The sequence below is a fragment of the Tamandua tetradactyla genome, chromosome 18 (assembly GCF_023851605.1).
Source record: "Tamandua tetradactyla isolate mTamTet1 chromosome 18, mTamTet1.pri, whole genome shotgun sequence".
Classification (NCBI taxonomy): domain Eukaryota; kingdom Metazoa; phylum Chordata; class Mammalia; order Pilosa; family Myrmecophagidae; genus Tamandua; species Tamandua tetradactyla.
In genome coordinates, this window is record NC_135344.1 from 1292133 (window position 1) to 1317482 (window position 25350).

A 25350-nucleotide genomic window follows, 5' to 3' on the forward strand; every position below is an offset into this window, starting at 1 on the left:
TTTTTCTCCTCCTTTTCCCTTCTCTTCTCCTTCTGGGATACCCACAACACGTATATTTGTGTGCTTCATATTGTCTTTCAATTGCCTGAGTCCCTGCTCATATTTTCCCATTTTTTTCCTTATATTTTCTTTTTCTTGCTGGACTTCAGATGTTCCATCCTCCAGTTCACTAATCCTGTGTTCTGTCTCGCGAAATCTACCATTGTGGTTTCCATTGTTTTTTTAATCTCTTCTACCTTGCCTTTCATTCCCATAAGTTCTGTGATTTGTTTTTTCAGACTTTCATTTTCTTCTTTTTGTTCATTCCTTGCCTTCTTTATATCCTCCCTCAATTTGTTGATTTGGTTTTTGATGAGGTTTTCCATGTCTGTTCATATATTCTGAATTAATTGTTTCAGCTCCTGTATGTCATTTGACTTTTTGGTTTGTTCCTTTGACTGGGCCATATCTTCAATTTTCCTAGTGTGATTGGTTATTATTTGCTGGTGTCTAGGCATTTAATTACCTTAATTAGTTTATTCTGGAGATTGCTTTCACTTCTTTTACCTAGGGTTTTCTTGCTGGATGAATTTGTTGTCTATCTGTTCTTAGACATTCAGTTCAGCTTTATCTGGACGTCTAGCTTAAGTTTTGTGTAACAGAAGAGAATTTTTCAGTTCTTGTGTTCTTGTTTCTTGCCCTGCTTGTATGGTGTCTTTCCCCCCACCCTTAGAAGGGTTTACTTAGATATTATAGACCCCAACTGGATTTTCTCAGACCACACTGGCCTTCTATCAGGAGTAAAGAGTAACCTGTGTTGGTTTTTCCCGAGGGTGAGACCCAGCAGGTTGAACAACTTTCCTGTGAAGTCTCTGGGCTCTGTTTTTCATATCCTGCCCAGTATGTGGTGCTTGTCTGCCTGCAGGTCCCACCAGCATATGATGATTAGGTACCTTTAACTTTGGCAGACTCTCCCTGCTGGGGACATGGTGGAGACAGAGGAGAGGCTATAGGCTGGTTTTAATGGCTTCAAATTACCAAGTCCTGGTGTCTGAATTCCTTGAGGGAGGGATTCCACCTGAGTTGGGCTTCACCCCTCCCCTGGGGAAGGCACAGGCTCCAGACAAGCCCCCAAAAGAGCTTGTTTCTGCCTATGCCTGGGGCAGCTGCAGCCTGAGAAGTCCTGTCGCTATATCCAAAAGCAGTCAAGCCTTTGTAGAAACACAGCCACAAGAACCTCTGTTTCCTTCTTTTTTTCCCCCTTTTTCCATCAGCCCTGCCCCCTTGGGGCTGGGTCAAAAATGAATGACCTCCACTTTGACCAGGTTCACCTAAGCTGGGGGCCTATTTTTAGTAGTCAGAATTTGTTAATTAATTCCACAATTGGCATTTGGTTGTGCTCAGCCCCTGTTGCTGGTAAAGTCTCTTTTCTTTCCCCTCTGGGAAGCAGCCTGTGGGGGAGGGGCATCGGCTGCCACAGCTTGGGGAACTCACAGTTCTGAGGGGGCTCGCAGCTGGTCCAGCTGGACCAGACTGGGGTATGCTGTGTGTCGGTCACTGATGTGGCCCCAGGAGTGTTCTGTACTGTTTCTGGTTATTTAGTAGTTGTTCTGGAGGACAAACTAAAATGCGTACATTGTTAAGCCACCATCTTGACCCGGAACCCTGTATTTGCTTTTAATATTTAATTTTTCTTTCTGTTCCTCAGCCTGACTCATTTCAAGTGTCTTGTCTTCAAATTCACTGATTCTTTCTCCAGCTCCAATCTGCTCCTGAAACCATCCTGGGAAGTTTTCATTTCAGTTATTGTGTTTTTCAACTCAGTATTTCTGTTTTGTTCTTTTAAAAATGTCTTTCTTTTCACTGAGTCTTTCCTAAAAAACCCTCTAGTTCTTTCTCTGTCCTTTCCTTCATCTCCTTGAGCTTTTTTCTTTTTTCAATTGAGATATATTATATATTCATATACCATATAATTATCCAAAGTGTACAGTCAGTGGTTCACAGTATCATCATATAGCTGTGCATTCATCACCACAATCAAGTTTTGAACATTTTCCTTACTCCCCCCAAATTAAAATAAGAATAAAAATAAAAATAGCAAAAGAAAGCAAAACACCCAAAATGTCCCATATCCTCCATTCCCACTATTGTTTATTTATTTACTTTGTTTTTCTTTTCATCTGTCTATACACTGGATAAAGAGAGTATCAGTTACAAAGTTTTTGCAGTCACACAAAGGCCTTAAAAGCTCTATAGGTAATTCAGTCATCTTCCAGAATCAAGGCTATCAGATTACATTTCAACAGTTTCTGGTATTTCCCTCTTGCTACTGCAATACACCAAAAACTGAAAAGGGGTATCTATATACTGCGTAAGAGTTACATCCAGGATGACCTCTCCTTGAGCATTCTTAAGATCATTTTTAAAAGGCTTTGTTTGGTATATCCCTGTCCTCATCTTCTTCATTGGTGTTTTCTGGGTTTTTATCCTCTTCCTTTGGATGGGCCATCATTTCCTGCTTCTCTGTTTGTCTTGTAATCTCTTGTTGCACACTGTACATTTTAATACTTTAAAATGTTTACTCTGGGACTTACTCCCTGGGATGTTTCTTGGTTTTGTAACCAGGTGGTGATGAGACAGATTTTCTTTGCTTCGGCTCTCCTAGCAGGAAGGTCTGCCCTGGCGAATGCAGTGTGCAGTGTTTCCCTGTTTACTCTGGGACTTACTCCCTGGGATGTTTCTTGGTTTTGTAACCAGCTGGTGATGAGACAGATTTTCTTTGCTTCGGCTCTCCTAGCAGGAAGGTCTGCCCTGGCGAATGCAGTGTGCAGTGTTTCCCTGTCTTTGGGGCCTCTGTCGTGTCCTGGGCTTTGGCTGGTTGTTTTGGAATTGGTTCCCTCTGTTTCCTAGGATACCAACCTCCCTCTCCTTGGCATTGGGCACTCCCAGGACTTTGTCCCAGACTGTCACCTCTAACAATTTTTTTAAGTTTTTTATTGTACAACATATATACGTAGCAAAGAAAGTAAAAAGCAGTAGTTTTCAAAGTACTCTTCAACAAGTAGTTATAGGACAGATCCCAGAGTTTGTCATGGGCTTCCATACCATCATCTCAGATTTTTCCTTCTAGCTGTTCCAGAACATAAGAGGCTAGAAGGAATAAATATTTTTATTATCACAATCAACTTTTTTGTAACAGTAACATATATACAAGACAGCAACAAATTTCAAAGCGCACAGTGCAACAGTCTGTTGTAGAACAGATTTCAGAGTCTGGCATGGGCCACAGTTCCACAACCCCAGACCCTTCTTACCTCTAGCTGCTCGAAAACACCAGAGACCAAAACAAACATCAACTTAATGATTCAGCACTCATACTCATTTGTTAAAACCTAACAACTCCACTATCACCTCTAATCCTTTTCCCACTCTTTAGGGGTATTTGGGCTATGCCCATTCCAACCCCTTCATGTTGGATGGGCTGTCAGTAACATGGTGTAGGGGTGGGGCTAGCTGACGCTCCTGAGACTGGGCCCTCTAGGCCCCAGGATCTGTCCAGTCCAGGGACCCATCTGGAGGTTGTAGGTTTCTGGAAAGTTACCCTAGTGCATGGAACCTTTGTAGGATCTTATATATTGCCCTAGGTGCTCTTTAGGATTGGCTGGTATGTTTTTGGTTGGGGTTTGCCAAGTTATGCTAGTTAACAAGGTCTAACTGAAGCTTGCATTGTATGACCCCTAGAGTAGCCTCTCGACTCTTTTTGAACACTCTCAGCCTCTGATACTTTCTTACACTTCTTTCCCCCTTTTAGTCAAGATGGTGTGGTTGATCCCATGGTGCAAGGGCCAAACTTATCCCTGGGAGTCATCTCCCACGTCACCAGGGAAGACCCCCACCCACAGGTGTCATGTCCCACGTAGGGAGAGGCAGTAGTTTCACTTACAGAGAGGGTGGGCCTCTAACATTTTTTACACTCCTTTTGTTGTCTTGCACTGCTTTTGCCTGGAGGGAAATTCTGAGAGGAGGGTTACCCTGAAGAGGGTTTCCTGTCAGTCTTTCCCAGGCAGAACAGGGCCAGGGGCCCAGGAAGGGGGCGAGACAGCTCCAGAGTGCCCTGGGGAGGGGATCAGGATGGCACCAAGAGCTTCTCCAGTGGCTCTCCAAAGCTGAGCTATCCTGGCCTGCCCAGCAAATGCAGCCCTTTGGATCATGTCCCCCACAGCCCTGAGGAAGCGCTGCATCTTTAAATCTCCTCAGCCTCCGCCCCTGTCTGGGGAGGGTTGAATCCATGGCTGCTGCCACCGTTGTCAATGTGGGGTTAGAACAGTGGCTGCCCTTAGAGCCAGGAATGAGCCATCCAAAGCCCTAGTTGGTGATCGGCCGTGCCCACCCCGTTGCTGAGGAATTGGATTTTTATGTCCCGGGTACTTAGCCAGGAACTGGCCCCCACTGCGGCCTGCACTGAGAGTGGGGTGTGGGTGCCGCAGTCACCTGCAGAGAGCGGTAACAGTCCAGCACTTGCGCGCTCTCCCCTGGGGGCTGCAGAGTTCTTCTGGCCTCTGGACATCCAGAATGTGTTGCAGACGGCTCCTGCCTGTGCGATAGCTGTTTTGGTGGAAGGATTGAGTCCTGGAGCTCTCTACTCTGACATCGTCCCTAAAGTCCCTAAAATTCTTTTTAAAATCCTGTGAATTGTATGCCTCTTATCCATGTACAGCCCTAATTCTAAATTCATAATAATTTTTATAGTCGGAAGAAAATAAAATTTGTTTAATATTCTTGAACTTCAAAAAATTTTTAGTAAAAAAATATACTTCAGGTAGTTATATGTTTCAGATTTTGCTGAAATTTATTAGACTTTTTGGAAAATAATCCAGTAATATTTGTTTAATTTTTTTTCCTGGATTTTAAAAGTAGTGCATGTTCATTGTGGTTAATTTTTACAGTTCTACAACTAAAATGTGCCTCCAACCCATTTCTTTGTGATTATAGGCATAAATTATTTCATTTAAAAAATCTGGTCTGTTCTGTTTTATAATCTGCTCTTTAATCACTTGGTACAGCACATAACTTTTTTTTTTAATATGGAACGCTTCACAAGGTTGCGTGTCATCCTTGCACATGGGCCACGCTAATCTTCTCTGTATTGTTCCAATTATAGCATAAATACTGCCGAAGTGAGCACGGCATATAACTTTTTATATGTACACATTTGTACATGTTTTTAGGCTGCAGAGTGTGGGGGCTGTGGGGTGCGGGTGTGGGGGCTGTGGGGGGTGTGGGGTGTAGGTGTGGGGGCTGTGGGGTGAGGGTGTGGGGTGCAGGTGTGGGGGCTGTGGGGTGTGGGGGCTGTGGGGTGTAGGTGTGGGGGCTGTGGGGTGTGGGGGCTGTGGGGTGCGGGGGCTGTGGGGTGAGGGTGTGGAGACTGTGGGGTGCAGGTGTGGGGGCTGTGGGGTTCGGGTGTGGGGGGTTCGGGGTACAGCTGTGGGGGCTGTGGGGTTCGGGTGTGGGGGGGTTCGGGGTACAGGGGTGGGGGGTGTGGGGTGTGGGTGTGGGGGCTTTGGGGTGTGGGTGCATGGAATTAGCATCAGACCCTCCCGAAGCCAATGTAGACATTCTCTGTGCTTCTCGCTTCTTCCTTATGAAAAGCTGAAGGAGGTGTATTAATTTGCTAATGGTTTTACTATTCATTACATAAATTAATGTTTTTTAAAATTCTCTTTTCTTGAAGACTGAGGTTTCCACTAAAGCGTCCAGGTCACTGATGACAAAAGCATCAAAACGGCAGTCCAAGAATTCAGTGGACGGTACTGCAAAGCTTATTATCTCTTTAGCAAAAAGACTGACGTCACTTTCTTTGCTGCTAATCACAGTATCTAGTAGAGGCATTCCTGTGGTTGGGAGCCAGCTTTGCCTGGGGTGGGATGTTCGCAGGCTGCGCAGCCCCCACCCACACATGCACCTGGGCAGTGCGGTGACTCTTCACTGGAGAGCTGCGTTGGAATCTACAGTCTCTTGGAAGGTGTGATCAAATTTCAATTTTCTAGAAATATGCTGATCTGTCATATTTCTTGGTGCATGTGTTTTGGCACTGGCAGGCTAAATTTAATCCTGAGGTGGGATGAAATATAGAGAACATATAGGCAGCAGATAGTTGCACTTTAAAAAAGCCAAATAAATTATTGTTGGGAACCGTGGCTAGGACTAAAACTGACATGGCTGTGGGGCTGCCTCACTTTGTAACAGACCAGTAAGCAGGGCAAGTGTGTCAGGCAGATGCAGAGAAGTGGTGCTGGAGGCTTACTTGTACTTGAAATATAAGGTTACTTTAGATGAGCAGTAGTAGTTTCTGAAAAATCTTCCTTTTCTTAAATTGTGTCACTTAAAGAAGGGTAGCAAAAATGTATGGGATGAATTTTTCCTGTAACAGTTGTACTTAGGTGGTAAGTTCCACCTTTGCACAGTGATAAGCCATGCTTTAGTGGACATCTTTGTGCCAGAGGCATTTTCTTCTGTTTCACACCCACATGGTGTGGGCAAGGTGGGATTTTAGCTCTGTGTGCCCTGAACTGTTCCCTCTGCCCTGTGCCTCCTCCAGTGTTTTAAAATGGTTTACAGACTTTGATAGGTGAAACCAGAAAACTTTTGACTGCCGGTGAGATTGAACATCTGCTCAGTTTGTTAGTCCTTGTGTCTGCTGTGTTCCTTGCTGCCAAGAGCTCCAGGAGGCTTCTTCCCACAGGCACAAGGCCCTGCCTGCCCGGGGCACCAGCCAGTAAAAAACATTGCTGCATTTTTCTCAGTTTATTCTTTCAATGATGTTTGGCTTGTTTTTTGACTAGCCTGACGTTTAATTTTTATGTGCTAGAAGCTGCCAGTCTTTTTTTTTTTTTTTTTTTGGTGTGTTGTAACTTGTCCAGAGATTTGAGAAATAAAGATTTGTGTTTTATCATGGGTTTTTATTTTTAATCCTTCAGTTACTGCTTTTTCATCCATGGTATAAGGCAACAGTCTGGCTTTATTTTTTCAGAAGAGTTCCTCATTGTTCCAGTACCCTCCCTTCTCACCTGATCCCCTGCTTGCCTTCACAGGTGGGAGTCTGTTTTTTTCACTGCTGCTGCCTTCTACTTTTCTACAAGTTTCATATCATTATTCTTTTCAGAAAGTTTTAAACAATTTTGCTTATTTATTCTTCTAGATGAATTTTAAAATCACCTCATGATTCAAAAAATCCCTACTGCAAAAAACCACGAAACAAAATAACTTACCCGGACTTGGTTGGCAGTGTTGGAGCTGGAGCTGTCATTCTCTGGGGAAGGCCGGCCCCTCCAGGTTCAGGTTGACCAGACGCCAGGCCCTGCTGCATTTGTAGGCTGACCAGGTGATCGCGGGATTGGTTGTTTTCTTTTGAGGTTTGTTTGGAAATGGTATTTTTCCCCCCTCATTTTAAAATGACCCCGGCTGGCAAGGAGATGCCTTCTTGATGTTTGTAAATGTGTCTTTAATACAGCCTGTGGCTGGCTGCAAGTCCAGTAGTTCTCCCCTTGAGGCTTTTGGCTCTCTGGACTGTCTTTTCATCGGCTTTTCTTTTCTGATAACTCTCAGTGTCTGTGCTGATGCTTTCTGGTGAGCATGGGCTACAGGGTTTTGTTTTTTATTTTGGGCAGTCATTGAGAAGTTTTATTATCAGTGCTCTGGAAGTGTTACACATTGAACCTCACTGAGCTCCCAGAAATATGGTGGCCACCTGGTCATTTCTGCCTGCTGGCCTCCTCTGGGCTCTCACCCAGCCAGAGCTGCTTCTTCAGCCTCATGGTGTTGACCTTGCTGAAGTGGGCAGGCACTGGGGCAAGTGCCCAGTACCCAGGATGTGCCCAAGACAGAGGACCTCGGTGTTCTCCTCAAGGACTTAGGTCTCGCATTTCCTGTGGGGTGGAGAGCTCCATCGTGGCCAGGTATATTTAAAAGAACTCTGTAGAATCCAAAAGGCATTCTGCATTAGAATACAGTCATATTTGCTTCTCCTTAAGTGGTGCATTATATCAGAGCAGTCCTTTGAGTCAGTGAGTACATTTGAAGTTTATTTTATTGGATAATTATACTGCAATAGGTATTCATTTTCATATGTATTTTCATTGTGCAATTTCATGTCAGGGAAAAGAGACTCTAGAACCAATGAAAATAGTCTTTCCCTTGAAAGAGATAACTCTTCCTACACTAAAGCTAAGAAGGAACATAGCATGAAGCAGCTTGGTAAGATCATGGGGCTGTGCTATATTCATATATATTAAAATTTATATAAATTTATCAATACAAAAGTATATTCAATCTCTCTATTTAATTCAGCAAACATGTAGGTTGAGCGTCCTACATACCAGGCACTGAACTAGGCACTGAAAATAGAATAGGGTTACTCAACCTCAGAACCATTGACATTTGGGGCTGGATAATTCTTTGTTGTGGGTGCTGTCATGTGCATTTTGGGATATTTAGCATCACCCTTGGCCTCTACCCACGAAGTGACAGCAGCAAGCCACCCCCCACCAGGTGGGACAACCAAAAATGTCTCTAGGCATTGCTAAATGACACCTGGGGAGAGAGCAGAGAAATTGTTTCTGGTTGAAAACTCCTAGAATAGAGCAATAATTAAGACTGAATTATCCCAGTCCAATGCATGTGCTCTTGTGTTAAGTTATCTGTGTTTGGATCCTGGCTCCACCATTTTTTGACTGTGTAACCTTGGGAAAGTTATGTAAAATATATCTAACTTCAGTAACCTCATCCATGAAATGGAAATAACAAGAGAGAATACTCTCCAGAATCATTGTAAGGTTTAAATAAAAACTATATAATATATTTGACACAGTCGCTGGCCTAAATTAGAAATGCGATAAATGTTTAGCTGCTATTTCCAAGGAGCTCACAGTATAATGCAAAGCAATAATAGTAAGTACACAATTAATTATCATAGGTTTCCCTAGCATTGTATTGAATATTTCTCCCAGATTTCCAAAATCCCATTCCATATCAGATTCGTTTAGGTCATTTCCTCCACCATGCCCCATGAATTAGACTTGTCATGAATCAGACTTGAGATGTTGTACCAAGCCTCTAGTCTCAATCATCCTTCTCTAATGCATCCTCCATCCTGCCTTCAGAGTTTATTTCCTGAAGGTACATTTTCCTCACTAAAATCTTCATTGGCTCTGCTTTGCTTTCCTGGCATTCAAAGTCGTCTACAATTGGATTCCCCATCCTTGTTCAGTCCACCTGTCCCTCCAGAGTTAGTTCAACTGCAAACTCCTCCATAAAGCTTTACTAGATCTTTCCAGGTAGAATTTACTTCTTCATCAGCCACACTTCCCTTGTATGTTCATGCAGCTGTAAATTATTTTCTTACAATCTACCTTGTTTAAAATTTCTTCATGCCTGTGTGTCTCCTTTGATAGTAGAAGAGCTCCTTGGGAGTAGAGACCAATCTTTAATCATTTCTGTATTCTCCATGCCCAGTCTGCCATGGTAAAGTAAGGACATGCTACACATAAAAGAAAATAAATAGAAGTTGAACAATACAAGGTACAATGGAGTCCAGACAAGATCAGATCATTATAGCCAGCATTTTGTTGGCCAATGGTTCTCAGCCCATTAGACTCATCACTTAATCAGCCTCTCTTGAGGGAAGGGATGCCAAGCATCAATAATTTATTTTTTTTTAATTCCTGAGGTGAGTTCAATTGAAAAGAACTACAGTTGTAAGTACTATATGAGGATAGTTTCCCCACCTGGGATGACCAAGTTTCATTAGTTAAGCCAAATCCAATTAATTGGTAGTGACTTCTTGGAGCACTGCCTTGAGAAGGATTTTTAGGTTCCCTTGGGTCTCAGCAGAATAGAGGATGGTGATTGATTGGCAGTATGTGCCAAGCATAACTAATCAGAGAGCTGCAGCAGTCGTGCCGTTAACTGACATCTCCATGATTGATGCTTTAATGAGAAGGAATGGGATGAACCTAATGACTATCATTTATAGATAGATGATAGAGAGATGATTGATAGATAAATGGAGAGAGAGAGAGGTGATAGAGACAGAGGCATATAGACATAGGCTTAGACATATATATAAGTTATATAAAATATCTACCACTTTTAGGGTATCAGCTAAATGCTGTGATAAAACATGAGCAGACATGGCAGAGTAGTGTGAGCTGTCTTCACCCAAGCTTCATGGAACAAGAAAAGTGTCCCCCAAAATGAATGAACTGGGACTGCAATTGAAGCAGGAAGAGAAAGGGAGAGAGAGGCAGAGGGGTGAGTCCTTAACTCCCAGCCCACAGCGATGCAGTGAGGTCCCTAGGGAGTGGTGGGCCCCCACTCAGGAGCTCCCACGGCAGGCCTGGGTGGAATTTCCACAAGGCCCCACAGCTGGAGTTCCCATGGGCAGCACAGGACTTGCCTCTCCTGTGTGCGCTGCTGCTCCCCACCCCTGAGGCAGGCTGCTGTGGGTGTCTGGTTTTGGCAGAGACCAGGGGGTCCCCCACTCCGGTGAGGAAAGGGGGACATAGATTGGAGCTGACTTGACAGCCGGTCTGTGAGAGAGTCTTGTGGGGTCCTGGTCCTGCTCCTCTTTACCAGCAGAAGCCTGGGGATCTCGGCACACACAGATGGAGAGTAGAGCCCAAGGGGGCGGCCCAGCCTGGTGCCACTGTCTTCTTTTTCTTGTCCTGGTGCCTGGGCTGGAGTCAAACCCGCATGACAGATGAGCGTTCTCTGGCTGAACCACTGCAGTCTTTCCTGCCTAGTTTTTGAAGGACCTTCAAGCACTTTTTCTTTCTTTCTTTCGTTCTTTTTTTGTGCATGGGCCAGGAGTCCAACCCAGGTCTCCCATGTGAAAGGTGGGCATTCTGCCAATGAAACAGCCATGCTTCTTTTCTGTCTAACTTTTAATACACCACCGACTTGAATTTCACCCTCTGCATGAGATCCAGGGCTTGGTTTGGTGGGGAATTACTGAAAAACCAAGTGCAAAAGGGACCTTCAATGCAAACCCAAGTAAATACAAAACTTTAGATGAGTGAAGGAAATCAACTTGCAAAATAACCTTTTCTAAGCTAATCAAATGCCCCAGATGCAAAAGAAAATCACAAAGCACATGACAATCCAGGAAGAAATGACCCAACTAAATGATCAAATCAAAACACTGGAGAGGAAACAGAATTTGGAACAACTATTCAAGGATATTTATAAAGAAACAAAGGATATCAAGAAGACACTAAAAAAGCATAAAGAAGAATTCAAAAGATTAAACAGAAAAATAGCAGATCTCAAAAAGACGAAAGCTACTGTAACCAAATTAAAAATATACTAGAGGTACACAACAGGAGATTAGAAGAGATGGAAGAAAGAACAAACAAACTAAAAGACAGTACAATTGAACTCATATGCACAATGGGACAAAAGTCAAGAAAGATGGAAAATAATGGAAATCAGGGAAATGATGGACAGCTAATGGCATACGAATATGAGAATCATTAGCATCCCAGAAGGAGAAGAGAAAAGGGCTGGGAAGCTTGGTTGAAGAGATAATTGAAGAAAATTTCCTAACTCTTATAAAAGACATAAATATGCAAATCAAAGATGCCCAGTGAACCCCACATAGAATAAATCCAAGACACATACTGTTCTAGTTTGCTAGCTGCTAGAATGCAATATACCAGGGGCAGAATTGCTTTTAAAAGGGGAATTTAATAAGTTGTGCTAGTTTACAGTTCTAAGGCTGAGAAAATGTCCCAATTAAAGCAAGTCCATAGAAATGTCAATCTAAGACATCCAGGGAAAGATACCTTGGTTCAAGAAGGCCAATGAAGTTCAGGGTTTTTCTCTCTCAGGTGAGAAGGCACATGATGAGCACAGTGAGAGTTTCTCTCTCATCTGGAAGGGCACATGGTGAACACGGTCAGGGTTCCTCTCTCATCTGGAAGGGCACATGGCAAACATGGCATCATCTGCTAGCTTCTCCTGGCTTCCTGTTTCAATGAAGCTCCCCAGGAGGCATTTTCCTTCTTCATCCCCAAAGGTCGCTGGCTGGCAACTCTGCTTCTGGTGGCTATGTCATTCTGCTCTGCTCTCTCTAATCTCTCATTCTCCAAAATGTTTCCTCTTTTATAGGACTTCAGAAACTAATCAAGACCCACCCAAATGAGTAGAGACATGCCTCCACTTAATCCAGTTTAACAACCACTCTTGATTAAATCACATCTCCAGGGAGATGATCTAATTGCAGTTTCAAATGTAGAATACTGAATAGGGATTAGAAATAGCAGCTGTCTTTACAAAATGGGATTAGGATTAAAGCATTGCTTTTCTAGGGGACATACATCCTTTCAAACCAGCACACATACTATTCAGACTGTCAGATACTGAACAGAAGCAGAAAGTCCTGAAAGCTGTGTGAGAAAAGTGATCTACTACATAGAAGACCGAGTTCAGAATATTTAACAGGCACCATGGAGGCGAGAAGGCAGTGGTATGATACACACACACAGGTATATATATATATATGTATTTGTTTTGCATGAGCAGGCACCAGGAAACAAACCCAAGTCTCCAACGTGGCAGGAAAGAACTCTGCCACTGAGCCGCCATGGCCCGGCAGTGGTATGATAGATTTAAGATACTGAATGAGAAAGGCTTCCAGCCATGAATTCTTTATCCAGCCAAGTAGCCCTTTAAGGTTGAGGAAGAGATTAAAATCTTCAAAGAAAAACAAAATCTGGGAGAATAGGTCAAGAAGACAATGCCCTATAAGAAATTCTAAAGGGAGTTCTACTGGGTGAACATCTTAAAGTTTATACCCTAAGCACAAGCAATGAAGGAAAAAATTGATAAATAGGAGCTCCTTAAAATCAAAAGCTTCTGTGGCTCAAAGGACTTTGTCAAAAAGGTGAAGAGGCAGCCAGCTCAATGGGAGAAAATATTTGGAAACCACATATTGGATAAAAGTTTGATATCATATGTATATAAAGAAATTATACAACTCAACAACAAAAGAACAAACAACCCAGTTATAAAATGGGCAAAGGATATGAGTAGACATTTTTCCAAAAAGTAAATATAAATGGCTAAAAAGCACGTGAACAGATGCTCATCATTAGTAGCTATAAGGGAAATGTAAATCAAAACTACAATGAAATTCTACCTCACTCCTATAAGAATGGCTACTATTAAACAAACAGAAAACTACAAATGTTAGAGAGCATGTGGAGAAATTGGGACATTCATTCACTGCTAGTGGGAATGTATAATGGTACAGCCATTATGAAAAACAGTTTGGTGATTCCTCAAAAGACTAAACATTGAGTTGCCCTACTATCCGGCAATACCACTACTTGGTATATAAGTAGAAAAGCTGAAAGCAGTGACATGAGCAGACATTTGCACACCAATGTTCATAGCGGCCCTTTTCACAATCGCCAAAAGATGGAAACAATCCAAGTGCCCATCAACAGATGAGTGATAAATAAAATGTCATATATATAAACGATGGAATATTATGCAGCAGTAAGATGAAATAAGGTCACAAAGCATATGACAACATGGATGAACCTTGAGGACATAATGCTAAATGAAATAAATCACATACAAAAGAACAGAGACTGTATGATTTCACTAATATGACTCTGGTAAAGGTAAACTCAGAGGTTTACACTGTAGAATATATGGGACCTAAAGGTACACAGAAGCTAGAGATAGGGGAAAGGCTACCCAGCAGTTGAACTTAAATGCAAGGGAATGAATAGAAGTGATGGTAGCTAAGTAGTGGGGTTATAAGTGACAGTGCCATATTGAAGGTGAATGAGATTGAAAGGGGATGTATAGTGCCATGTACCCCACCAATTAACCCTACGATTATAAATAAATTTTCTCATGAACTCCTTCAAAGGTTGAATCTTGTGCAAACAGTCAATATTAGGGGGTATAAGGGGAAAACTAAAATTTCATGCTATGGCCTATAGTTAACAGGAAGACAGCAACAGTGCCACAGCAACACCAGGGGTAGACAATGGTTGGGAAGGACAGGGGATTTGGGGAGATTTTGATTTGCTATTTGATGAGGCTGAGTTTACGGGTTCTTTGTTTGGAACAATGAAAATTGTCCAAAACTGAGAGTGCTGTTGATTGTCCAACCAAGTGAAGACATTATAATCATGTTTTGTTTATTTTGGACATTATCCATGATGCCTGAACCACCATGAGATGGAAAGTCATCTGCTGATCAGAAATTCCTTTATCACACCATTACATGAGTGGGAAGTAGACTTCCATTAATCTAAGTTACTGGAACATAGGAGCACCTTAATACAGCAGCAAGTGTTTGCACACCTAATGGAAGCAGTAATCCAATCCAAGTGAGGGATGCCAAGAGCTCCTCTACCAGGAGATATCTTGGGTCACAAAGTCTGGATTAGATTTAGACCTAGAATCTGCTGTGCCACTTAGTCTCCCTTGTGACCTGAGCAAGTTCACATAACTTCCCTTAAGGCAGATCTGCCGTAGATTTGGGTTTTCACATTGTGTTCCATGGAACCTTGGGGTCTGCAGTGGGGCCTGAGGGCTAAGCCATATCCTCCAGTACAAACAGACTTGCCCTGGTTTCATTTGTTAGGCATCTCTGGTCTTCCAGGTAAGACTTCTGTCTGAAGAAATAAGAAAGTAAAAGCATGCTGATAAAAATGAAGTTTGTAGCTGCTGTTCCAGGTGCTCTCAGAAGGCATTTGTTTTTGCTGTGGGCATGCAAACACTCCCTTCTCCGGAGCCCACCAACAGCATGCTCCCCCCAGCTAGTCAGAGCTCAGAATCAGAATGCAGATCTTCTTCCCTCAACATCTGGTAGGAGCATCTCGAGCCCCATCTTTGAGGAGAGAGGAAAGACACAGACAAGTACAGAGACTTCATGTGGGTTAGGCATTGACCCAATGCCCAGTGGCATTGATGCATTATTCCTTTTAATCCTCAACAGGCATCTCCTTTCTTGGATGCAGATGGCAAACTGAGGCTAGGAGAGATTCATAACTGGCCAGACATCCCATCTCTAACAGGTGGCACAGCCGGAATTCCAACCCACATCTGAGGTCTTTCCACTACAACCCAATGTCCCTCCACTGGGTCTGGGGCTGTCTCACTGTCCCCTCACATATCACTGTCATGCCCTGCCCCACAGCCACTGCAACAAGCAGGAGCACCCCTCCCACAGCTACGTGGGGGTGGCCATGGTGGGGCCAGAAAGACCCTCTGCATCTGCAGAGAGGCTGCCCCTCAGAGGCTCTTTCTCCCTTGTCAGCAGTGGAGACATCTCCCAGACCCCTTTGATGTCCCTTCTGCCCCTGTTCCCTGCCTGCACTTGAAGGAATGGTGGCAGTTCCACCTGTTCCCGACCTTTGATAGTCACACTCAGTGTGAAGTAAAGTAAATGGGGATTCCCACTCTTGGTATGAAGCTATTTCAAACATTATACAAGGAATCTGGATAAACCATCCTCTCTCCCTCTCCCTCCCTCCATCAGCTCTCCTCTCCTCTTTTTCATGCCAGCCTAAATACCTTCTGATAACAGTCTGTCTAAGTTCTCAGGCAATGTAAACTAATTATACTGGTAAATTTCCTGGATAAGGAAAATTAAAAAAATCATTTCAAAGTCAAATAAAAATAATATTTATTATCCTCTGTTTTACATTACCCATGCCCTGTTCTCTTTCAACAGCAATTACAAATCAAGATTTAACTGAGAGTGGTAATGCCTGACGTTAATGAAGAGTTTTGCAGCTTATGAAATGCATTCCACCCCCAGTTTTATGTGAGCTACACAGCTGTGGGTAGTGGGTAGTGGACAGCTGTCGTTACCCCCCATTTAATTGATGAAGAAACTGAGGATGGGAAGGTAACCTGAGAGAAAATATAAAGGAACATTTCCCAGGACCTGCTGGGTCCCTGCCTTGAACCCCCCATGCATCCCAACTCCTGTCCAGCAGGAAAGCTGGCCCAGGCTAACTGTCCTTGTGTCCTTGGAGGCTCTTTTTTTTAACCCCTCACTCTCAATTCACATTTAGTTGACCAAAAGTGAAATTAGAGGTCTTCATTTTTCATAACTTTAATAAAGGCCAATTATGTGTCCATTTCCATTTTGCAAGCTGGAAAAATGGTAACAGAAAAGTAAGTAACTTTTCCCTAAGGTTCTTCAATAAATTATTCCAAGGGTGGAATCATATAGTTTAGAAAGGTCATTTAATTTATCTCCCACTTTCTGGCAGAACTGACCCTCAGCCCTCTCTATAGATCAAGAAACCTCTTCACCCAACTTGCATTGACCTCTCCTCTGAGCACAAAACTGCCCATCCCTACTCCCCACATTTCCCTGCCAGCAGTCATATCTGTTCCCCAAGTCTTGAGGAAAGTATAAAAAAGCTTTAGCAGCAAAAACAGGCTTGTTTTCCATTTGAATGGCAGCAGGTTGAATGTGGATGAATTTCAGAAGTTAGGGCCAAAGATTGAACTTAGAAGTGGGCTTGCATTGGAATATTAATGTTGAAGGTGGGAATGGAGGGGATGAGGCAGAAGAAGTCTGAGAGGAAAGAGAGCTGTCTGCTCCTGTCAGGTACCAGCTCCAGAGAGATAGAGATAAAGTGGAAGTTCAATTTCTGTTTGCCTGAGCCAGGGAGAAAAGTCTAATTAAATATGGTGTCTGAGTTTGGAGAAGTTGGATGAGGTTGGAATATAAAGTATGGCAGCTACCCATAGATCAGAGGGCAATATTAGTAAACCCACAGAAAGGGACAGCAGGATCCACTTGTGGTATTGATAAAATGCAAAACAAAGACAAAGTGGGCTGGGAATATTGTATGATAGTGCCAATAAAAACATGCCAGGAAATGTACAATGTACAAATTTTAAAAATGTTTTTGAATGAGGAAGAACAAAGGAATGTCATTACTGCAGGGTGCTGAAAATATACGGTAATTAATATTTTAAAATGTCACCTTATGTGTGAGACTAAAGCAAAAAATGTTTATTTGTTACAAAATTTATATTTTGACTAGAGCATTTCCTAATATAACTTATGTAGATAGTTTGATTGAATGCCATAAGTACTTGGAATCTCAGGTAGGACATGAGGTTTTGTTGGCTTGTCCAGAGTGATGCCCTGATGAATCCCAGAGTGATTCAATCAGTGAGTGGAAAAGTATTTGCAAAGCCTCCTTCAGGGAATGATGAGAGCGGGGAGAAATTCAACTTTCCCAAGTTGAATTCTTGATATTCTCACAAGCAATGTGGACAACCAAAGCTATAGGCTGAGTCCCCAGTCTTGGGGTTTGTTCATATGAAACTTAACCCCACAAAGGATAGGTCAAGTCTACTTATAGGCCTAAGAGTCACCCCCAAGAGAGCCTCTTTTGTAGCTCAGATGTGGCCCCTCTCTCCAGCCAACACTACGAGCAGCCTCACCACCCTACCCCTCTCTTCATGAGACATGATTCCCAGGGGTGTGGACCTTCCTGGCAACGTGGGACAGAGGTCCTGGAATGAACTGAGACTCGGTATCAAAGGACTGAGAAAAACCCTAGAATGAGGTGAGACTTAACATCAAGGGATTGAGAGAACCTTCTTGACCAAAAGGGGAAAGAGTGAAATGAGACTAAGTGTCAATGGCTGAGAGATTCCAAACAGAGTCAAGAGGTTATCCTGGAGGTTATTCTTACACATTAAGTAGATATCACCTTGTTCTTCAAGATGTAGTGGAGAGGCTGGAGGGAACTGCCTGAAAATGTAGAGCTGTGTTCCAGTAGCCACGTTTCTTGATGATGATTGAACAATGATATAGCTTTCACAATGTGACTCTGTGATTGTAAAAACCTTATGTCTGATGCTCCTTTTATCTACCATATCAACAGAAGAGTAGAGAACATTTGGAATAAAAATAATAAGGGGAACAAATGTTAAAATAAATTTAGTTTGAAATGCTAGTGATAAATGAAAGTGAGGGGTAAGGGGTATGGTATGTATAATCTTTTTTCTCTCTGTCATTTTATTTCTTTTTCTGTTGTCTTTTTATTTCTTTTTCTAAATTGATGCAAATGTTCTAAGAAATGATGAATATGCAACTATGTGATGATATTAAGAATTACTGATTATATATGTAGAATGGAATGATATCTTAATGTTTTGTTTGTTAATTTTTTAAATTAATAAATAAAAAAATAAGAATAAAAGTAAAAAAAAAAAAAAACATACCAGGGATGCAGCCCCAGTGCTGGGGTCCCATCCTCCTCTCTGAGGTCCTGGTCCCATTTCCTCTTCCTTTTTCTCTGCACCCTGAATCTGGGTTTCACTTCTCGTGAGCATAACAACTCAGCATTAACGAAATTGTCTGAGACAGTCCAAAGCCAGGCCTGGCAATGAAGAAAGGCCAAAAGGAATAAGTGAGCCTCCATTTCAGCAAGAGACTCTGTGGGCAAGGAAGAAATAATGAAAGCTTCAGAGCTCTTTTCTCTGAGACATTCAGGAATAGGCTGGCTGCCCATTTGGTTCAAGTAGAGAAAAATCTAGTTTGGAGGCTGAGGTCCACCTTAGGTGACCTTTATGGAAATGTTCTTTGCAGGCTCCCCATCATCTGCTGGACACTTGCAGAAGCAGAAGCCATAGGGACATATCATTTTCAAAGAATACTAGAACTCCTTGGAAGTGTTAGGGTGTAGACCAGTTGGGTTTCATGGTGAAATTAAAATGAGTTGAACCCTTGGTAGAATGCTTGCCTTTCATACTGAAGACCTGGGTTTGATTTCCAGACCATAAACCCTAAAAAAAAAAAATTAGTTGAACTCTCTTTCAGAAATTCCTGGCAGCTAACTTCTCCCCTTCCTTGCTCCCCAGGCTTCCTCAGAACTGTTTCTGGGAAAGTCGAACTTTTCCTGGAGGATAGCATCTCATACCCTATACCCCTCCCTACTGTGGGATGAGACACCTCGCAGTGCCTGCTGCCATAGCTGGTGCCCAGTTCTTGCATCTTGGTTGAACTGTGTTGTTCTTTTGTCATGTTCACTTAATTGACACCAGCTGCTTGTTTCATTTCCCCATGCTTTCTGTTAGAGCTAGCATCTTCCTGGAGTATAATCAGTGTATTTTTTTATTAGAGAAGTTGTACGTTTACAGAAAACTCATGTATAAAATACAGAGTTCTTATGTACCGCCTTATTAATAATACCTTGCATTAGTGACGTACATTTGTTATAATTCATGAAATAACATTTTTATAGTTGTACTTACTATTAACTATAATCCACAGTTTACAATAGGGTTTACTGTGTTGTACAGTCCTATGGATTTTTAAAAAATTTTTGCCCTATAATCAACTAAAATGCTACTGTTTAAAAAAAGGGAAAATCAGTGTTGGAGAGGATGTGGAGTAATCATTGTTGGTGGGAATGTAAATGGTGCAGCTGCTGTGGAAAACAGTTTGGTGATTCCTCAACAAATTAAGTATAGAATTAACATGTGACCTGGCAATTCCACTTCTAGGTATATACCCCCAAAATTTGAAAGCAGAGATTATTTGCACACCAATGCTTACAGCAACGTTATTCACAATAGCCAAAAGGTGAGAGCAACCCCAAGTGTCCAATGAATGGATAAATAAAATGTGGTAAATATGTACAATGGAATATTATTCAATCATAGAAAGGAATGAAATTCTGATACATGCAGCATGGATGAACCTTGAAGACACCATGTTGAGTGAAGTAAGCTAAATACAAAAGGATAAATATTGTATGATCTTGCTAAGTGATGTAAAATAATTAGAATATGCAACTTCCCAGAGTCAGAAACTAGAATACAAGTTACCAGGGCAGGGGTGGGTGAGAATGGGGCATATTTGTGTGTATATGTATATATAAAGAAACACTAGAGAATAAAACAGAGCTTAAAAATATAACCATTAACTTCAATGGAAAGGTTGGAAGAGAAAATTGAGGAAACATCCATAAGCAAAACAAAACAAAAATACCAAATAGCTGGGAAATAGGCACACATGAAAAAATGAAAAGGTTAAAAGTTAGGTCAGAATGGAGGGGAGGCAATCATTTAAGGAATAATTAAAGAAATTGTCTCAGAACTAAATAGTCTAGGTTTCCAGAATGAGAGACCTCTAGTGTATCCAACATGATGATGAAAAAGAATCACACTAGGGCATGCCATCATGAAGTTTCAGAGCACTGTGTAAATAGAAGAGCATACATTCTTCCATAAAAAAAAGGCTGGTCATATTCAAAGGAATAGCTATCCAAATGTCATCTTGCTCTTTAGGGGCAATTTTGAAAGACAACAGAGGAATGTTTTCAAATTATTTACAACCTAGAATTTTACAAATTAACCAAATTGTCAATTCAGTAGAGTAAGCATATTTTTAGATGTGTGAAATCTTAAAAATTTTACTTCTCATCCATGTACTCTTTCTCAGGAAATTACTGGAGGATGTGGTGCACCAAAAGGACAGTATAAACCAAGAAACAGGAAGCCGTGTAATTTAGACAACAGAATAGTCCATCTAGGTGAGAAGTAAAGGGAATCCCTAAAATGGTGATGAAGGGAAATCCCGAGGTGACTGCTGAGTAGCAGGCCTAAAGAACAATCAGTCAAGATTGGAGGAGGACAGAAGACTCCAGGAAGGATGTCTCCAAGAAATATGATGAAATGAAAAGAGCGAAGATTTACACTTTGGGTGAACAGTGGAGAATAAGTTAATTATATTGACATAGAAAATTGAGCAAAAAAAAACACTTTTGTTTTTATTAATATTTGACACCAGGAAAAAACTTAGAAACTGAAAAAGAAACAGAGCATCATCATTAATTGCTTAGTTATGAATATTTACAGAAGCATGATTTTGCAAACAGTATATTGATCTCTACTAACCCCTGCATGCACAGGCTTCTGGTCCAGCATGGTCCTGCCATCATGAGCACATTCCAGCCAGCAGGAGCTCCCTTTGTTCCAGCTATCCCAGTTTTCTTTTGGTTCTTTAAGTAGCAATTGAATTATTTAAATTCAGTTCATAAAATAATAATATAAATTAACAAATTAAATATTGAACTAAAATATCAAGAAAAATGGGCCTAAGCAAAGGGCTTGTGGACTACATTATTTAATATTTACACCTGGGAAGGATTATGTGAAGCTTTAAACCTGCGTTCAGCTAACTAATTTGAGAACTTTTGATTCATCAAAAATAGCATTATTGGTTTATACCCAAATTTCATTCCACAATAGGAAAGATTAGTTGTGTATATTTGAATACAGAATATAATACATTGGCCCTTTACTTTATATTTGTGCTGGTTTGAAAGGATGTATGGACCCTAGAAAAGCCATGTTTTAATTAAAATCCCATTTCGTAAAGGCAGAATAATCCCTATTCGATACTGTATGTTTGAAACTGTAATCAGATCATCTCCCTGGAGATGTGATTTAATCAAGAGTGGTTGTTACACTGGATTAGGTGACATGTCTCCACCCATTCGGGTGGGTCTTGATAAGTTTCTGGAGTCCTATAAAAGAAACATTTTGGAGAATGAAGGAGATTCGGTGAGAGCAGAGTGTGCTGCAGCACCATGAAGCAGAGAGTCCACGAGCCAGTGGCTTTTGGAGATGAAGAAGGAAAACGCCTCCTGTGGAGCTTTGTGAAACTGGAAGCCAGGAGAGAAAGCTAGCAGATGATGCTGTGTTTGCCCTGTGCCTTCTCACTTGAGAGAGAAACCCTGAACTTCATCGGCCTTCTTGAACCAAGGTATCTTTCCCTGTATGCCTTAGATTGGACATTTCTATAGACTTTTTTATTGGGACATTTTCTTGGCTTTAGGACTGCAAACTAGCAACTTATTAAATTTCACTTTTTAAAAGCCAAAAAAAAATTTTTGTTCTAGTAAAATACAGACAACATAAATTGTCCCCCCTCAGCCACAATCAAATATGTAATCAATAATTGTTAATGTGCATTAACCTGTACTGTCTATAATGTTGCATTATTTTCCAGGGATTCCATGTATGGCCATAACCTAACAACAGAAAATGTCATTACACTAAATAAGTTCATTTCAACCCCATACCTTGACATCTTCCATTACATTTCCCCATATCACACCTCCACAAGCACCTAGCCTCCTCTTCCCAGGAACTGAATTTTGAACCTGAAATTATGATTGACATCCCTTCTCCATCACTCACTAGCTGTGTATATTAACTTTTCTGACTTCTCTGTGCCTGTGTTTCCTTTTCTGTTAAGTGGTGTATTAGGATTCTCTAGAGAAACAGTACCAACAAGAGAGATCTGTAAATATGGGATTTATAAAGGTGTCTCACACAACTGTGGGAAAGGAAGAGCCCAATATCCACAGGGCAAGCTGTGAAGCTGGTGGCACAGATGAAGGGTCTGGATGAACTCCGCAGGAGAAGCTGACTGGCTGAAGAAGCAGTGAAAGAGTCTCTCTTTCTCTTTAAAAGTCTTCAGCTGATTGGATTATCTCATTTGCAGGAGACATGCTTTAGTTGATCACAGATGCAATCAACTGACTGATGATTTAATACACCAGTCTTCTGGTTTATCAGCCAGCCATGAGATATCCTTGCAGCTGAGGTCAGGACAGTACTTGCCTGACCAGACAACTGGACCTCATCACTTGGCCAACTTGACACCAGAACTCAACTATCACAAGTGGGGATAATCATACTTCTAACCACTCTGGATTAGGTGTGAGGATTAAGCAGGACAATCCATAACAAAATCACCCTTCAAGGGTGGAGACTGTTCTGGCCACTGGCCCTTTATCAAGTCTTTTCCTTGATCTTGACAATAACGTATTATGTTTGCAGCATAGATCTCACTGTTCTCACTTTATAGGTAAGAAAGTGGATCACAGAGAAAACCATGAGAACTTTCAAGATGCAAAACTGGTCATGTCATTCTGCTGCTTCTTTAAACCTTCACCATAGGAAAAAGACCAACTCCTACTCAGGGACCCTGCAGTTATAAACCCCTAGTGTCCTGTTCTTCTCTGAGGGCCCTTGTCCACACGAAATGCATCTTCACTGTCACCCTCCCACCCACCCTCCCTGTTCCCCCATACATTCTCCTTTGTGGGACCCATGGCTATGAGCATCTAGCACCACAGATGTGGTAGTTTGGAGGCTCTCTTTACCCCAAAAAGGATTATGTTATTTTAACCCATTCCTGTGGGTATAGACTTATTGTAGGTGGGACCTTTTGATTAGCCTATTTCATTCAAAGTTGGTCTTAATTCCCATACTAGAGTCCTTTATAAGAGGATAAAACACATACAAGAAGCTAAAAGTTGAAATAGAGAGCAACACCCAAAGAAGTTAGGGGAAAATACCACAGACAGAGAAGCCAGAAGCTGAAGCAATGAAACCCAGGAGGGAAGGACCAGTAAGGTCACCATGTACCTTGCTATCTGAGAGAGGAATCCAAGCTCGCCAGTAACTAGTCTTGAGAAAACATAACATCCTGTTGATTCCTTAATTGGGACATTGTCATGGCCTTAGAACTGTGAATTTGTAAGCTAATAAATCCCCATTGTTAAAAGCCAGCCCATTTCTGCTGTGTTGTATTCTGGCAGCTTTAGCAAACCAAAACAATAGGCAATAGGAATTGGACAAATGTTAAAATAAAGAATGTAGGACTGACTCAATGAATACCACATAGGTCATACCCACTGGCAAATGTCTGAGTAAGGACTTGAATCGAGGTTGTCTTACTCTTGACTTTCCTAAAATCACTCAGGGTCTCCACTGGGCCAGTAGGGTATTACCTACAAAGAACCAGTAACTCTCCAAACAAAAACAAATCTCATGGTCTGAGTGTAGGTAAGAGCTCATTCCTATTTCTAGAATGGCGCAGCAGAGATTGTGCTGCTGCCCTCATGCAATGACTTGCCTTCAGGCCTCTTTCGCGTGGTGTGGACTGTGGGTCCCAATTCACCTGCATTGGATCCTGGCTCCACTTCCACTACGTGGTCTTGTGCAAACATTCCTAACACCTCCCAGTTCAGCCTGCCCTGTCTCCTTGCTCACTCTGCTCCAGCCTCAACAGCTATCTCTTGGGCAAGCCAAGCCCATTGTTGCCTCAGGGTTTGAGCCCCTGCTGTTTGCTCTGCCCAGGTCCTCTTCCCCAGACACCAGTGATGGATGTCCTCACATCATTTGGGTCCCTCCTTGAGTGTTACCTCCTCAGCAGAGCCACCCATGACCATCCTCAAGAAAAGAGCAACTTTGAGTCATTTGCTATCTCCTTTCTAGACTTCACTGCTAAAGCATTTACTTCTACACAATTCTATAGTTTATCTATCTGTCTGTCTGTCTGTCTACCTACTTACCATCTACCTAGTCTATCTGTCTATCTATTTATCTGGCCATCTATCACTATCATCCATTACTGCAATCTGTTTACCTACCTATCTATCATCTATAGCTATCATCTGTCATCTATAGACATATCTATCATCTATATCTACCATCCATGTATCTATTCTTCTATCCATTTATAAATTTGCTTATTGACTACCCTCTCTCCCCAGTAGGATGTGAGAGTAGGGACTTACTTTTAGTCACTGCCATTACATCAGAGCCTAGAAGCATGCCCAGCAAATAAAACATGCTCAACACATGGCTGCAGGAATTATCACTGTTATAGCATTTGATCTCAACATAACCACAGATTCTGAGAGGTAGTATGTTTAATGGTTAGATGCACAGGTTAGGAGGCAGGCAATCTAAGCTAAATTCTCGACCCCTCCATTTGTAATCTATATGATCTTGTACCATTTTTCTAACCTCTCCGTATCTCAGTCTTATCCTCTATAATGAATAGTAAGGACAGTGCCAACATCATAAGGTGGGTTTGAGAATTAAATGTGATAATTGAGTACATCATAAATGCTCAGTAGATGTGCTGGTCTGAAAGGAAGTATGCCCCCTAGAAAATCTATGTTTTAATCAAAATATCATTTCATAAAGGTAGAATAATCCTTATTCAATACTGTGTATTTGAAACTGTAATGAGATCATCTCCCTGGTTGATGTGATTTAGTCAAGAATGGTTGTTAAAATGGATTAGGGGATTAGGGGATGACATGTCTCCACCCATTTGAGTCTTGATTAGTTTCTGAGGTCCTATAAAAGAGGAAACATTTTAGACAATGAGAGATTCAGAGAGAGCAGAGAATGCTGCAGCACCATGAACAGAGAGTCCATGAGCCAGCAACCTTTGGAGATGAAGAAGGAAAATGCCTCCTGGGGAGCTTCATGAAACCAGAA

The 25350-nt window shown here is 41.8% G+C and overlaps 1 non-coding gene and 1 pseudogene across 2 annotated transcripts in view; one reads left to right on the forward strand and one right to left on the reverse strand.

Annotated features, from left to right (window-relative positions):
- The window catches only part of LOC143661909 (TRAF3-interacting protein 1-like), a 61684-nt pseudogene that overhangs the window by 31437 nt on the left and 4897 nt on the right, over window positions 1-25350 (forward strand). Inside the window, exon 7 of the transcript XR_013164958.1 lies at window positions 5711-5786. The product of XR_013164958.1 is annotated as a TRAF3-interacting protein 1-like (transcript). The remainder of the gene's footprint in view (window positions 1-5710; window positions 5787-25350) is intronic.
- Window positions 5058-5164, reverse strand: LOC143662807 (U6 spliceosomal RNA). Its single transcript, XR_013165582.1, has one exon. It is a non-coding gene; the product is annotated as a U6 spliceosomal RNA (small nuclear RNA).